At 36.7% G+C, this 15,065-nt stretch overlaps 1 pseudogene; it reads right to left on the bottom strand.

The window, feature by feature from the left end:
• Positions 1–880: 880 nt before the first annotated feature.
• On the bottom strand, positions 881–14,526 carry LOC140330406 (hydroperoxide isomerase ALOXE3-like; annotated as a pseudogene).
• Between the last annotated feature and the right edge of the window lie 539 nt (positions 14,527–15,065).

The raw sequence follows: 15,065 nt of genomic DNA, 5'->3' as shown, positions 1-15,065 counted from the left end.
TACCAGGTCATGGCTTTTGTGGCCTCCCCACATGAGGTGGAAAGACAGAGAAGCCTCGGTGGGGAGATAGGTGACAGAACAGTGTAGTCTAGGTCCCAGCAAAATGGTCAAGGCAGGCATCAGGCAACCATAGTCAGGGTCCTGGCACAGGTCAGATCAGGAATATCAATGAAACCCATTGCAGAGTAGCAAGGTAGCTGGTGCAAAGTCACAGCACCGGCCAGTATTACTGCTGAGGCTAAAATACCTATGCAGACATGTATTTTATCCATTCAAACATAGGGGAAGACAGGACTGCCAACATTTCCACAGAGCAAACAGGCAGGAAAAAATGTTAATTGCAGAAGGTACATCACCTGTCCCTATCTGCAATAATGACCTGTCTGATCACAAATTTTTAAAGTCGTGTCAGCTTGAAATAAATTGACACTTTGAGCAAAGCCAATTTTCATTGTTACTGTTGGGAGCCCAATAAATGACCCTCACTGATTCTGTAACAAAATGACGTAAGGGGACCCAGAACTGAAGCGAAAAAAAAAACATAAAAGAGTGTGCTAAAGGGTCCTATAATTATTCTGAGACACTTGGGATTCAGTAGTTAAAAGACATGTTTTCTAAGCAGGCTTTTCAGTGAACTTCAATGCTCAAACCTACGTTCTTGGTAATGGTGGTGAGAGTATTATTAATGCAAGCCCCTGGATCCACAAAATAAAAGATTCGAAACCTAACCATTATGCATATTCTGAAAGAGAGTGGGAGAGAGAGACTTTATAGCAATATTTCATATTTTGGTTGGCAAAAAATGTTCATGTTTATGTACTGTACATGTAGTCAATGTTTTTATTTCTCATAAAAGCAATAAACTCTTCTTTTTGGATAGGCCACATTGGGAGAAACTGGACTAAATAATCCCAGCACAGGTGGATAAAGGAAACACTATTGCCAATTTGTCAGGATCTGTACTAATTCCAGAGCAAGCAATTAAGAAGAAACATAAACAGAGTCAGACAGGAGATCACCAGTATGAGCATTAGACGGAGACACTGTTCTCTATCACACTTGGATCCAAGTAGTAGTATGGCAGGTGCATGGTCCTGTTTCTCTCCTGGATGAATGTAGAGATCCCAGCCAGTCTATCTTGGAATACTTTAATGAAATTCTGTATTGTTTTTTCTGTAAATCGTACATCAGGGTAGTCTCCTAGACGTCTCTGTAAAAATAGAGACCTTTTCAGTACAATGCAGCTGCTTAAATAATAAGTATTTCAATCTGTAGACATTGCATGTACTCAAAAGCAAATAAGTTTTTATGGCATATTATAAAGTTCCAAGTCCCATATGATGTGTGTTTTGCTGTTTACTGTGGTACTCACCCTATCCAAGGTCTCCTTGCTGATCGCCCACACAGCGATTATGCCAATAGCTGTAGTGTTCACATCTGGTAATGCCTTCAGAATAGCATCCATTGTAGTGACACATTAGGCTTTGGGTGGGGGACTGTTCATGGAGGTGGGACCATTGAGCATGCAAGAAAAGTAGTCAAACTGCCAAAAAAACAAAATAGATGCTCAAATATGTAATGAAAAATAAATCTTCTCTATGTATTTTCAGTTCTTTCTTTGCATTTTTTGTTAGCTGCCTAACAGGAAGAGGTTGTTGGAGGAAGGGAGTTTTGTTTTTTAATAGATTTTATTATGTTCTTTATTATGAAAAGTTTTATCAAGCAATTGTTTAAAGTACCATATAGTCCAGTGACACGTTTTGAGAAACAGTAGCAGCCAGCAAAGGTTGGCATTGCTGCCAATTCCATCTAAAAGTAGTTGTCTGGCTGTCTTGAACTCGTAGCCTAAATAATTATTCTGACCAGGAACAAGCATCTTAAGTTGAGATAAAGTACTCTGGTGCTCTGAGTGCTTTTTTGTACCTGACTACTAAAGCTAGAGAATGAATTTGAAAGCAAGACTGTCCTTTATAAAAGGTAACACATAGCACCCCCATGTTATTGCCAGTGCAAGTTACCTTATTTAAAGCAGAAAAAAATTTCACTCACCTTTACCTGTAAAATCTTGATTCATCCACAAACCGAGCTCAGTGAGTCCCACGTTGGCCCCACTTCCGGCCTTCTTTCCAGCGTTTACAGTTGCGTTCAGTGACACCATTTTTTTTAAGTCACCCAAACTTGCACTACACAGGTGCGAGATCAGGTAACATGTCTTTCCGTAAATGTAAAAAAAAAGTACTGATCTCACTCCACAAGTGTGAGATTGAGAACTTTTTTTAACAGTATAGGAATGAAAGCCCCTGATGATGCATATTTGATCCCAGGCATGCACACAAGGAGCAGCCCACAGCCTTCTAAGAAATGCTTCATCGACTTTTTTATATTCTACTTTATTTATATTATTGCCAGGTTAACAGGCCCATAATATATTTACTAAATCCAGAAAGCACAAGCTATCACTAGGTAAAAACAATGAAAACAAAAAGTCTAGTTTAGATCTTTATATGACTAACTCATGGTAATTTCACCTATTCTTTATCCAGTGTTGCAACTAGAAAGGACAAATTATATTTTCAATGAGCAGACAAATATTTACACATGACAGAAGCACAATGGTAAGAATATGAAGTTATTCATAAACCAAAGAACATGGCATAAGAGGCAGGGCTAACATGAAATAGAAAAATAGCTAGTAAATGTTATCCTTGGCACTATACTTGTGTGCTATGGGATGAGGGGGTGTCAACTAATCTGTTAGCTGGTTAGGTGTCTGAATTTCCTATACCTGGAATGTTGCAATTATTGGTATCATGACACTTACCTGCCCATTATTGACAGCTGAATGCTGAGCAGAACATGTGAAGATCAGCATAGTCAGAAATTTAATCAGGAAAGCCTTGGACTCTAAGCAAGATGGGACTCCTGTAACAAAAATGTTTTACCAAAGCATTTTTTTAATTTAGCAACCTCCCCCCTAAAACATGTTCTTTTGCATACAACAAAACTGTTAGTGGAATTAAATAATTATTATAGAATTATAGAATGCTGGATTCTTAAAATCCCAAATTCAAACACTATTGACTATGACTAAGTGAATAGTAAAAATAGCTTTCTTGGCAACCAAAAAATAGATCATTGGCACTTGTGTAAGGTGTATATGGATACTCCTTTTCAATTAGCCCGTGGTGCCACATTTAGACAGCAGAACTGAAAATCCTGAGTTTGGGGACAAGTCTTCCAAGAAAAAAAGGCTTTCAATGACTCTTCATAAAAATATGTAGGACTGATGTCTAAGGCTTCGTTAGCGTCTATGGTAATGGGCTCACAAACTAAAGTTTATATTGGTATGTTGCTGTTATGGTAAACAACCAATAAGAAAGTAATAATGTTGTAAACAGACATTAACAAAGTAATTATGCTTTTATGAATAACAATGGGCAACTTCTCAACAACTTCTTGTTGGTGTCTGTCCTTGGCAGATGTGGGTAAGACAACATGTAAATTGTGTGGCTACTAGCTTTGTACACTGTCTGTACAAAGTCAAGTTATGTATTATATATATATTTTTTTTTTTATAAAGTGATGGCAAGTAGTTGGGAAAACAAGAGACCAGAAAATAACATCCCTTGCTTGGAAGAAGAAAAACACCAAGTTTCTACTTTCCAGTTTACACGACCCCTATTTTCCAAAGCAGTACAAATCTGCATTTCTTGGTTCATGGTTATGATGATTCATGAATTTTTTGGCAAAAAAGTTTTTAGGTCCACTACAAGAAATATGGAGTAAAATATAAAGCTTTTACCTGGTCCCCTGATTCACAAGAGCCAAATAATGTAAAGAATATAAAACCAAACCCTCTTTTTCTTAAATTGCTGACAATCTTGTGTAAGGAGAGATTTTCTTCTTTTAAAGAATTTACTTTTTTAATTTTGGCATTAGTATATGACCTCCATGCCAGTAACCTGCTTTCCATGCTTTTTGTATAACAATTGCTTTATTTATTAGCCCTAAGAATAGATAGAAGATACATTTGAATATAAAAAATGCCATCCACAGTCTTTCATAGAATTCCCCTCAAAGTTCAGTAAACAAGGTAAGCAAAACACTTTCGAAACCAACCCTATGCAGATTTCCTTATTTCACTCCTAAGATTTTTACAGACAAAGGAAAACTATACCTGAAGATTTATTTTGCAGGAATCCTTCCTTGAAGATCTCCGCTGCCCATGCCTGAAGTTCAGGGTCCTCACTGACCATCCTATCACTTGTGTAGTAATGGTTCACAATGTTATAAACAAAGCTAAATTGAAAAAAAAATCAGAATTGGAGGATGTGACCTTTAAAGCTATTTATTTTAATATTTTGCTACAAATCTAGAGGATCTCTACCTCTCCACAGCAGACCAGATCTTCATGCCATCATCCCTGTACAGATAATTGGGGATGGACTCCATGTTTCTGCTTTTAATGTTATCAGGTAGACAAAGGCTGCTATAGGTCACCCTTTCCATGGCTTTCTTCAGTAGTATTGGGATTCCTCCATTACCAACCACCACAGCCTGGATATGGGATAGAGAAAGTACAGGTCATCTAGTGTTTCCTAGAGCAGTAAGGTAAACAAAACACATACAGTCTTAACATTTTGCTTTTTTCCAAAAATTTTGGCAGTTGTGAGTTGGCGAATGTGGTAAGTGAACAAAGAATTGTGCACATATGTCTAGGGCAGTGCCAAAATACAGATACTTTACAAGCCAGTAGTTTCAAGTATCAAATCTTCCCAGTTCTCTTTTGTGGACTGAACAACTCCTCCCCTTATGTCATAGATATAAAGCTGGTGGAGTTATTTTTTTAGAAATCCCTTATTTGTCTGTATTGCACAAATGTACTAAATACTTGTTATTGTGTCCAGTAAATCAAAATCGGCAGTCAAGTCCTTTTCATTGATTACAATCCAGGGTGTTGATTTAGTAGAGGAATATTGACTTTTCACATAGCAAAGTAAATTATCCCTCTGGAAGGAATATTTTATTTAGCTTCATGAATAAGATTAGACCCTGCTATTTCTACCATCTAGCACACCATTGGGCCTGATTTATCAAAAGTCACGAGGACTGGAAAAGATGACTATGGATGACTATGATGGCTAAACCTGGGTGACCCAGCAAACCTAGAAACAATGTCTTAAACGTATTTTCTATTATTTGACAAATGTTTTTAATCCTAAACCAGGTTTTTCAATTTATTTCAGGTTTGATGGATCTATCAGGTTCACGCATTATAGTTTATCTTCTCCAGTCCTGGTAAACTTTGATAAATCAGGCCCATTGTGTGCAAAGAAAATCCTGTTTTTTTTCGTTATATGTGACTGGGTATTCTGCAAAGTAGAATTTTCACCGCATCACCTTGGTAAGTAACCAGCCTAAATTCCTTTAGTAAATCAGCTCCAATGTTATGTTTTACTATATCAGTGACTAAACAAGCAATAGAAATCTCAGCTGTTACCTGATCAAAGTAGCCTTTGGGTCCAACAAGCTGCTTTCTAGCAAGGATGTTTATTCCCAATGTGTAGCGAAGATGTGGAATTATCAGCTTGGAGAAAAAAATGAATTTTAATCAAAAGTGGAAGATTTTATTTTTTTTATATTATTAATAAATATCTTTATTAAAGTAAACCAGATTAGATGAATATATGAGCTAAGTTACAGGAAGTTAAAAAAAGAATGATTTTAAAGTCAGAATTTATGAGTATGCATTGGATTTAGACAAATGTATTCTTAGCAACATAGCGAAACAATGAGTTGAGTAATGTTATGAGAGTGTCAAATAAAAGAAATGAGGTAGAAAGGGTTAGAGGGCTTCTGCTAATCAGCTCTCAGTATTTACAATAGAATCCATTATAGTTATAATGAGTTTGTAACATTTTTTTATAAAAAACTATATTTCTAGGAATGGTATATTCATCATAGCAAATAATCAAAATTTTACTACCTGAAAATTAACATTTATCAGTTTTAGCATTTAACAAGTAACCAAATCCACAATTCATGTCTGAAGACAATGGGTGCAAAAGGCTTTAGACACGCCTTTAAGTGTTGCACTTAAAAAAAAATACAATATTTTGCATTTTTTAACTAAAAAACTGAAACTGAAAAAATAGCAATCAAAAACCTTGAATATTTAGTACAGGATTATTGACATACATATAAAAATGAAACATTTAAAAATAGAACATATGAATTCCTGTTAGCAGACTCCACTAGTTTATCCAAGCAAAGCATAAATGCATTTCCATAATTTAGCATGGCAGATCACACAACGCCTGGCAGTAAAGCTTAAAAAAAATACTTTCAACACAGTGTTAGCTGAGAAGGGCTATAAGCAAGAACATAATTTTCATCAGGAAATTAAAATAGTGAAGTAGTTAGGCATTATAGATGCATAAATGTTTGTTTCTTTACAGCCAACAATAAAAGACATTCATGTTTTTGACAAAAAGAGCAACCTGCAAAAACATGCAGTGTTGAGTATGTCAACTCTTACAACTATTTGATCAATTTCTTGTTCTGGGTAACTTTATTTTATTATCCAAAATGAGCCAATTAGTCAATCGTATTGCTTAGGGCTGAATAATCATTTTTATTTTGAGCATAAGATCATAAACTACCAGATATCATTTTACTGACCAGTTAACAATATTAAAATTCCCATTACATTTTCAAGCTTGTATGCTAATATACAATTTCATTTGTTGCACTTGTGCAATAGCGTGTGACTGTTGAACCTGACTGTTGTAAAACAACTAAATAAAAGTACATTAAAACAGTGGGAATTTTATTGTAGTGCTTATAATGTACAGCAAAACTTACAGTTCTCAGAAACAATCCATTTGAGAGTTTTTACTCACCTTATACACTGGGTGCCCCATGGGAAGTTGCCTTAAAGTTGCAATGGAGAAGACTTCAGCTAAAAGATGGGTGCGGAGAAAGTGAGCATCAACTTCATGTACCTGGAATTCAGCATTACGCACCCAGATCTTGGCCAGTAACCAATCATTTTCAGAGTCGGTGGGCAGAAAGACTGGAACATCATCTCCAGGGGTCTGAGATAACTGGAATACAGAAAAGACACAAATTATCGATCATATACTTTTATGTACCAGGTTGATATTTGTGGCTGTAACAAAGATTTTTTTTCAATGAAACAATTCTGTATTAATGGCTGCAGCAGAATATCAAATTAAGCAATTATCTGTAGGACAAAATAAACATATTTGAACTACCAGTAACAACAACCACAACTAAAGCCAAGCAGACTCAGGATGTAGAATGGCTATTGGAGTGTTATCAGACAAATCTCAAGTCCACACTTATTTTCATAATTGGAATTTTAATAGTGAGGTATAAAATGTACCCATCACTGAATGACAGTCAAGCTATATCTAAAATAAATATAAAAAAAAGCAAGATTTTACTGCAACTGTTTGATGATGATAATTTAATATTGTGATCAAAATATTTATACAACAATAGGTCAGGTTTACTGTAAAAGCAAGACAATTTGTACATAGGTGGCCATCTACACTGTATACGCAACCTGTTTAATCTGAATGCTATCTCTCAAAATGTCCCTGGACATTGTTCTAGACAATGTTAAAACAAGCATTTTTGTAAATTTGTTAAAATGCAGGCATCTAAACTTGTATCAAAAGTAACATTATAAACACCATATGAATTAAACACTGACCTAAAATGGTAATTCTTGAATTAATCTTTACAATTTTCACCAAGTAAGATTAACTAGATCAACTTAACATGATTCAGCAAGTTATTTTTTTAGAAATTATTAGAAATAGGAAATTCTAAAAGTACCTGGATAGCAATTGGTACAAGCTGATCCTGATGATTTTTCCACAGTAGACATAAAGGAGCAGAAATGTATTGAGGCTTTCCATTTATGATGTTAGTTGAAGAAATGTTTTTGAGAATTTCATAGTCTGCCAGGTAAATATTTCCATCCTGGAGGAAAACAGTTATGGGAAATTTTGTTTTAGCTTCTAAAGTTTTTAAGATTAAGTATCTTTAAATCTAGTTAGACAAAAACAAAAATACAACTTCCCTCTCCCAAGACCAAACCATCAAGTTAGAATAATGCATGTGTTAGGGTTAGCATTACACCTAGGAAAAAATAACCTGAAGTTCTTTGTTTAAGTTTGTTGAAGGACCCAGAGATGGAGCCACTGTGTGCTCATTAACTGGAAAGTTCTCTGGGATCTTGAAACATTTCCTGATCAGTGTGGGGTTGATTCCATTCAAATATTGGCTGCCAAAAAAAGAATCCTCCTTCCATATCTCCCTCACAATATCTGAAAAGAGATAACTATAATAAATGTGCTGATTTAATAATATAGCAAAAATTCAGAAACAGCAGGTATCTCTATAAACTTGTTTAAACATAAATTATTTTCCATATGCATATGCATTTTACCACACTGTGTTATTGATTCTACCAGGTATTTAATGTTGAACTCAAAGCATTGCATTAAGTTGTGACAATTTTTTTTTTTCAACCAGACTTTTTTTTTACGTCTGAATCTGTCCAAAATATTTTAACTCCTGGAGTAGTATTTTTTAGGGTTCACAACTTGCACATTCCAATGACAACTGCTGTATGACATCTAAAGGTCAGTAAACAGTGTTGGGAAGTGTGTGAAGAGACATCATACACTAATTAGGCATAATGAGCTTGTTCTTAATACGGGAACCAAAAAAAAAAGAAACAATGAATGAACATGAATTTTACTCACCTGAATTGTGTGTTCTTCGTAGGGAGGACACCATTCTAATGTCTTCAAGCTTATGCCATGACTCTGTGTTGGATGTGAATCCTTTCAGAGTAATTTCAAACTCACTGAAAGCAAAGGAAATAAATTGTACCTACCATTAGTGTTGGTCGAATAGCTCACTATTCGATTCGGCAGCTATTCGGCCGAATATAGCAAAAAAATTCGGATGATGGAACATCGAATTCGAACACCATTAAAGTCAATGGGAGAAAAATTCGGGTTTGTTTCAGCACTGTGTAGAGCTTCTACAGCAGGGGTCCTCAAAATTTTTAAACAGGGGGCCGGTTCACGGTCCCTTAGACTGTCGGGGGGCCGTACTATAGTTTGAAAAAAAACAGGAGAAGATTCTTATGCACACTGCACAAAACATATTTATTGTACTGAACTGAATCAGCAGAGGTTTGTCCATTAATTGTCCTGGACCAGTCACCGCTGCACTTCGCTAGGATGGGGTAAGTCACTTAACTTTTTTTTCTTTTAATGATCGGCAAGAATGCACAGCACACTTGCCGATCATTAAAAAAAAAAGTGGCGTTTACTTTGGCTTTAAAATTGCTTGAGATTATTCCTTTGCATGGAAAATGCACAGATAAATTTGAATTTTCACTGTGTGTATTGAAAATGCAAATTTATCTTGCATTTTCCATGCAAATGAATAATCTCAAGCAATTCATTAATTTGCTTCTTTTTATACACCCTACCCTACACCCAACACTACCCCACACTTTTTATTAATTAAAAAAGGGCTGCTAAAAAAACTGTCAGTGTCTGCTACCTGTCACTCACTGCTGCCTTAATACATCAGCTGGATCACACTGCAGCACATGTGTACATGATCAATGTGCATAGTATGTTTATACTATTTACAAACGTACATTGATCATGTACATTTGTGCTGCAGTGAGAACCAGCCAGTGGATGAAGGCAGCAGTGAGTCTCTGCTCATACCTTCTCTGCCTGATGGCTTCCGCCCGACAGCTCCAGCGTTACCCCGGCAACAGTGGTGTCACGTGACCGGGTTCCCTGGAGTGCAGATCGCAGGCAGCCAGAGCTCAGGCAGGAGAAGCAGCCTCGGCGGCCGGCAGCCGGCGGGCCGGATGGACAACCTCAGCGGGCCGTATTCGTCCCGCGGGCCGTAATTTGAGGACCCCTGTTCTACAGCCTCCAAACAGATGTAAAAAGATACATTATAAAAGGATACATAAAAAGATACATTGTAAAGAGATTCATAACACTATTACATACCCCTGTACTTCACATGAAGATTAAAGAGCACCTGTCAAATCAATTTTAGGCTAAAGCTAGGTACACACTTCCAATAATTATTGTTAGAAAATGAACGATTACGACCGATCAACGATTATGCACGATTATACTTGAACAATCATATTGTGCACAATTGTGTACATGTTGTAACAAGAGAGCAGAGCTGTCAGCATAGTAAAGCTCCGCTGATTGCTCTGCTCCCTGAGGAAAGGGAAACCCTGATGACAGCAAAGGCATCATCAGGATTTCCCCTTCCTCAGCAACTCAGGGAGCAGAGCAATCAGCGGAGCTTTAATATGCTGACAGCTCTGCTCCCCTGATCCTGGAGGCAATACGAGGGCAATAGAGGTTGAATGGAGATACTATCTCCATTCATACCTCTACTGCTCTGTGATTGGCTGAGGAAAGGGAAACCCTGATGATGCTTGAGCTGTCATCAGGGTTTCCTATTTCTCAGTAAATCACAGAGCAGTAGAGGTATGAATGGAGATAGTATCTCCATTCAACCTCTATTGCCCTCCTATTGCCTGCGGTTACAGCTAATTGAAGGCATCTGCTTTCAATTAGCTGTGACTGCACAGTTCCCACGGTCCAGGAATCCCACAATGACATTATGATTCATAATGTCATTGTCGGATAACCTGTAAAAATTAAAAAAAAAACAAGTTTAAAATAAAAAACAGATACGAATTATTTTTTTTTTTTTTTTCCTTCCAATTTTTGCTGTCGAATGCAGCAAAATTTGGTTCGGATCTACCCGAATTCGAACAGCCATATTCGGGTCGAATATAGGGACAACCCGAATTCGAACATCAACACTACCTACCATCAATGCATAAACAAATATATTACCTAAGTATTGCACACCCAATCATGCAAAATCTTGTATGATGCCATTTCATGTGCAGGAACGTTAAGAAAAATAACACTGTGTGGAATGGAAAGGACACTGACAGTTGTATTACCTGTGTCATTGGTCTGATATTGTTTAAATGTATGCATTTACACTCAAGTTACCCACCAATAGGGACACACAAATGTTTTTTCCGGGGTTTCTTTATTTATCCTCCAGATTCAAGAGGCACAACCATTTTGATTAGGTCAAAACACAGACATTTAAATGCATTCCTGTGACATTTGTATACAGCAAATGCCTAATACATACCTGGACAATGTGGTGTATCCAAAATTGCTCTCTTTCAGCAATGAAAACTGGTCATTAGGGGGCAGATTCTCTATTTTATCAATGGCTAAATCAAGGCAATTAGGGACACCTTCTGCATAAACCTTCCACCTACAAAAAAAGGGAAAGGGTATTACACATCCCCTATCAACTATCCTATTAAGCAACATTTACCATTACTGTGTGAGGCCACAAAAACAGAACCATTATTTGTCTCCCTGCTAAACATCATAGCACCTTAAAATATGTACCAAAGGTATAAAAAACGTTAAAAAAATGGTCTAAGTCCAGGAGAGGTATAAATAATATATGTAACTCATTCTGAAGTCAGGAGAGTACAAACATGGATGGAAGATATTGAAATATGTATTTTTGGTAACGTATTTAGGAAAACAATATGTTTAAATGAAAATGCAACCAAATGTATCAAAGTCTATGGCTACTGACTTATTTTTAAAGCCAACCATCAGCTTGATTTCAATGCACCCAAACACAGTATTGTCACCAAAATTGCTGATAATATGAAGGGGATAGGGGCCAGGGTGACCTGTGGGAACATGCATTTTGTTTTTAGATTTGTAAAATTATAGTTAAAGTTTAGGTAAAAAATGTGTTTTCAAAGCTAGAAGGGAGAGATTTGTGGGGGACAGAGCCTCATCCCCAGATCCCCAAGACAGGAGTTAAAACACACAATATTGTCAAATTGTTGCATGTGTGACTGTCAAGATTTGTTCCACATCCTGTACTTGTGATTGTTATCGCTGATGGAAATTGCTGCAACAATTTGACAAACATGTTTCTAAAAGTTAGAGACACTGGCATTTTCAAATGAAGCAAATGTGTACAGTGGCTGTCCTACCAGTCTTCAATGTTCATAAAAATACAGATAAAACCTTTTTTCTGACAATTTACAGTCCAAATATTACCCCATATGGAACAAAGCCTCCTCGCACGACACAGAAAGAAAGCATGCCTATACTTATTACACACTTGTAGATTTCTCTGTTCTTCTCCAGTTCTATTTTTCTTTGGTGCTTGAGGGCAGAAGGAGTATTCACAGTTAATATAACACCTGAAACAGAACATATTTCAGATTAATTCTACCATAAATTCATTAAAATGGAAAATTCCTTAAGAAAATCAGGTACTAGATCCAACTCCTGCCATCTCACACAGCTAGTTGCTCCCACTATGATGCCCAGGAATATGCAGAAATGTATTAGCTGATGTTCTTCTGAGGATTCATATTATGGGGGTATGGAGGGTGCAAGGATACATTGTCAATTGCATGCCCTCAGAAAACAAATACATGTTCATGAGAAGTCCTAATGCTAACTAAAAATGAAACTAACAGAAAAACAAATCTATTTTCACAAAAAAAAAAAAAAAATAAAGCTCAAATTTGTTAAAAAATAACATTTTGGTTTTTGTTTATGAGGGTTAGAAGGAATATTAGTATTGGTATTTAGTGCTGCACAGTGGTATTCATTTATATAATTAAAATAATAAATTGTACATTTCAGTACATTAAAAGCTACTTCTTACCCTTCCCTTCAGGGATCTCCACAGTCATAACATTTGATATCCATTGATAGAATGGGAACTGGTAGATCTGACCACTGGGGCTGGTCACATGGACATATTGGCAGAACCATTCGTCCAAAGGAAAACATAAGTAGCGCTCCATTGAAAGGCGAATAAGCAGGATCTCTCCAAGATCTTTATTCGCGTTAATATCAAACACCGCCACCTGGAAAAGTCAACAGGGAATCCAGATCAGCACTGACTGAGAAGAGTTGTCATATGTGTTCCTGTTTTTTTTTCTATGAATAATAAAATATCTTTGAACAGCTGGGCCAGGTATACCCTTCAAAGAAAACAGTGACAATAGCCTAAAGCTGCCTATAGAGTTGGTTGAACACAGTTTTCTAACTGATTGAAATAATAAAAAAGAAGAGATGAGCATATTACAACACAAAAAACTGCTAATCATGTTTAATCAAGACAGTTGGGAAAAACGTTTTCAGTGCTGGCAGGTGAAAGGGCATCGCTACCCAACCCTACACAATCCCCAGAATCATGGGAACAATATGCCAAACAGAGGATAATTGTAATGAACAGTTTTCTTTTTCTAAAACTGTTACATTATCTTCAGGTAAAAGAGAAAAAAACGTTGAGGACTACATGAACTAAGGTGACGACAGCCTACCGTTTTTCCTTTACAAAGTATGATACATTCAGCATGTGTCACAATGATAATGATAGTTTAGGGCTTCTAGTAAAGATTTAATCAATGTAGCCTTATAGTAATGCACCAAACAGTAACCTATAACAATCAATACAGATTTCATTTTCCACATATCTAATTGTAGTTACCAGATATTGATCTGTTTCTGAGTATTTACTTCACCGTATGAAAACCTGATAAATTGTTTAAAAGCCATTTCATTACAATTACACCAAACATGAGACCAGTCTGTAAATATACAAGTTTTCGCATCTTAAGAAGTAAATACGTTTAAAAACAAGCCATACCTTACCTTTGTAGCCCCATGCATTGCGGAGCATTTCATCTTCAATTTTTACCAGAACAAACACTAAAGTTGTTGCTTCTACTGCCTATCTCTCCAAGCAGTAACTCGGCATCTTCTAATCTCTAATGTTAGCTTCAGGAGGGGTAACTGAGATGATGAGAAATCTACTTAGATTACATTGAGGCTTATGTTGAATTACATCACATTGCCTGCATCTACAGAGGTGGGTGCAAGCTTGTTGCAAATCTCTTTTACTGCTTAATAGGATAATAGGATATATCTATTGCCCCGGCATAGATTCATTTTAAGATTGGTCTGTATTACATTCTGATTTTTTATTAAGATTTATTTTGCCTTCTTCCTTATCTGTATTATTTAAACCATTTACTCTACATACAGGTTTACCTGAAAAAAAGGCGAGTGAAGATACAGAGAGGCCTGTAGCTTGCGAGGAAGGAAGGTCAGCTAAAGGCCAACATGACTAGGGGCTAGAGGAAGCCAGGAAAATTAGGGCTAAAAAACGGGAGGGAAGGTTAGGCAGAGTTTTGGGGAAAGTTTGGGATAAGTAGAATTTGAAAAGGAGGGGTGGAGAAAAATAGGTTATAAAGGGGGGTAAAGAGGAAGTACCCACCCGCACTGTGGTTGGAGTAAATGTTGAAGGAGGGGTATTTTTGGGTGAGCGATTGAGGTCCTCGGAGGGCATCCTTTATAGGGTGTGTAGGAAAAACCATCTTAGGTGTGGAGGTCTCCCAAAAATTGCTGAATGATGAGTATGGGTTGCTGTCTGGGTTATGACCACTTCTCACAGTTTCCCGAGTTCAGTGATTGTAATCACAGATCATTTCATCTTTTGACTGCATGAACATTGCACATTTGTCTTTTTTGTATCAGTTAATAGTAACAACTCATTTCAAACATTGTCAAAAGTTTAGAGATACTCACAGATCCTGGTAAAAAATGGCCCCAGTGGCGGGGTACTTGATGTTTGTCACTTTCTCCATTCACCCCCACAAGGACAATAAATATATTGTTACAGGTGCCAGCAGTCAGAGCATTCCCAGTGACTACTTTCAAGTTGTAGAAAACCATGGCGTGTAAATATCACCTTAAAAGAAGCAGATCTACAAGGGGTGGTGGGGGAGAAGAAGATGTTAATAAAGTTATATTTTTCATGATTCTGTGTTCCTGAATGGGACAATTTCCATATTTCTGATCAGCAAACGAAAAGTAAAATTTCACTAA

This window comes from Pyxicephalus adspersus, chromosome 1 (assembly GCF_032062135.1).
Source record: "Pyxicephalus adspersus chromosome 1, UCB_Pads_2.0, whole genome shotgun sequence".
NCBI classification, from domain to species: Eukaryota; Metazoa; Chordata; class Amphibia; order Anura; family Pyxicephalidae; genus Pyxicephalus; species Pyxicephalus adspersus.
The sequence above is the reverse complement of the archived record's forward strand: the minus strand, read 5'-3'. Positions and strand labels throughout refer to the sequence as shown.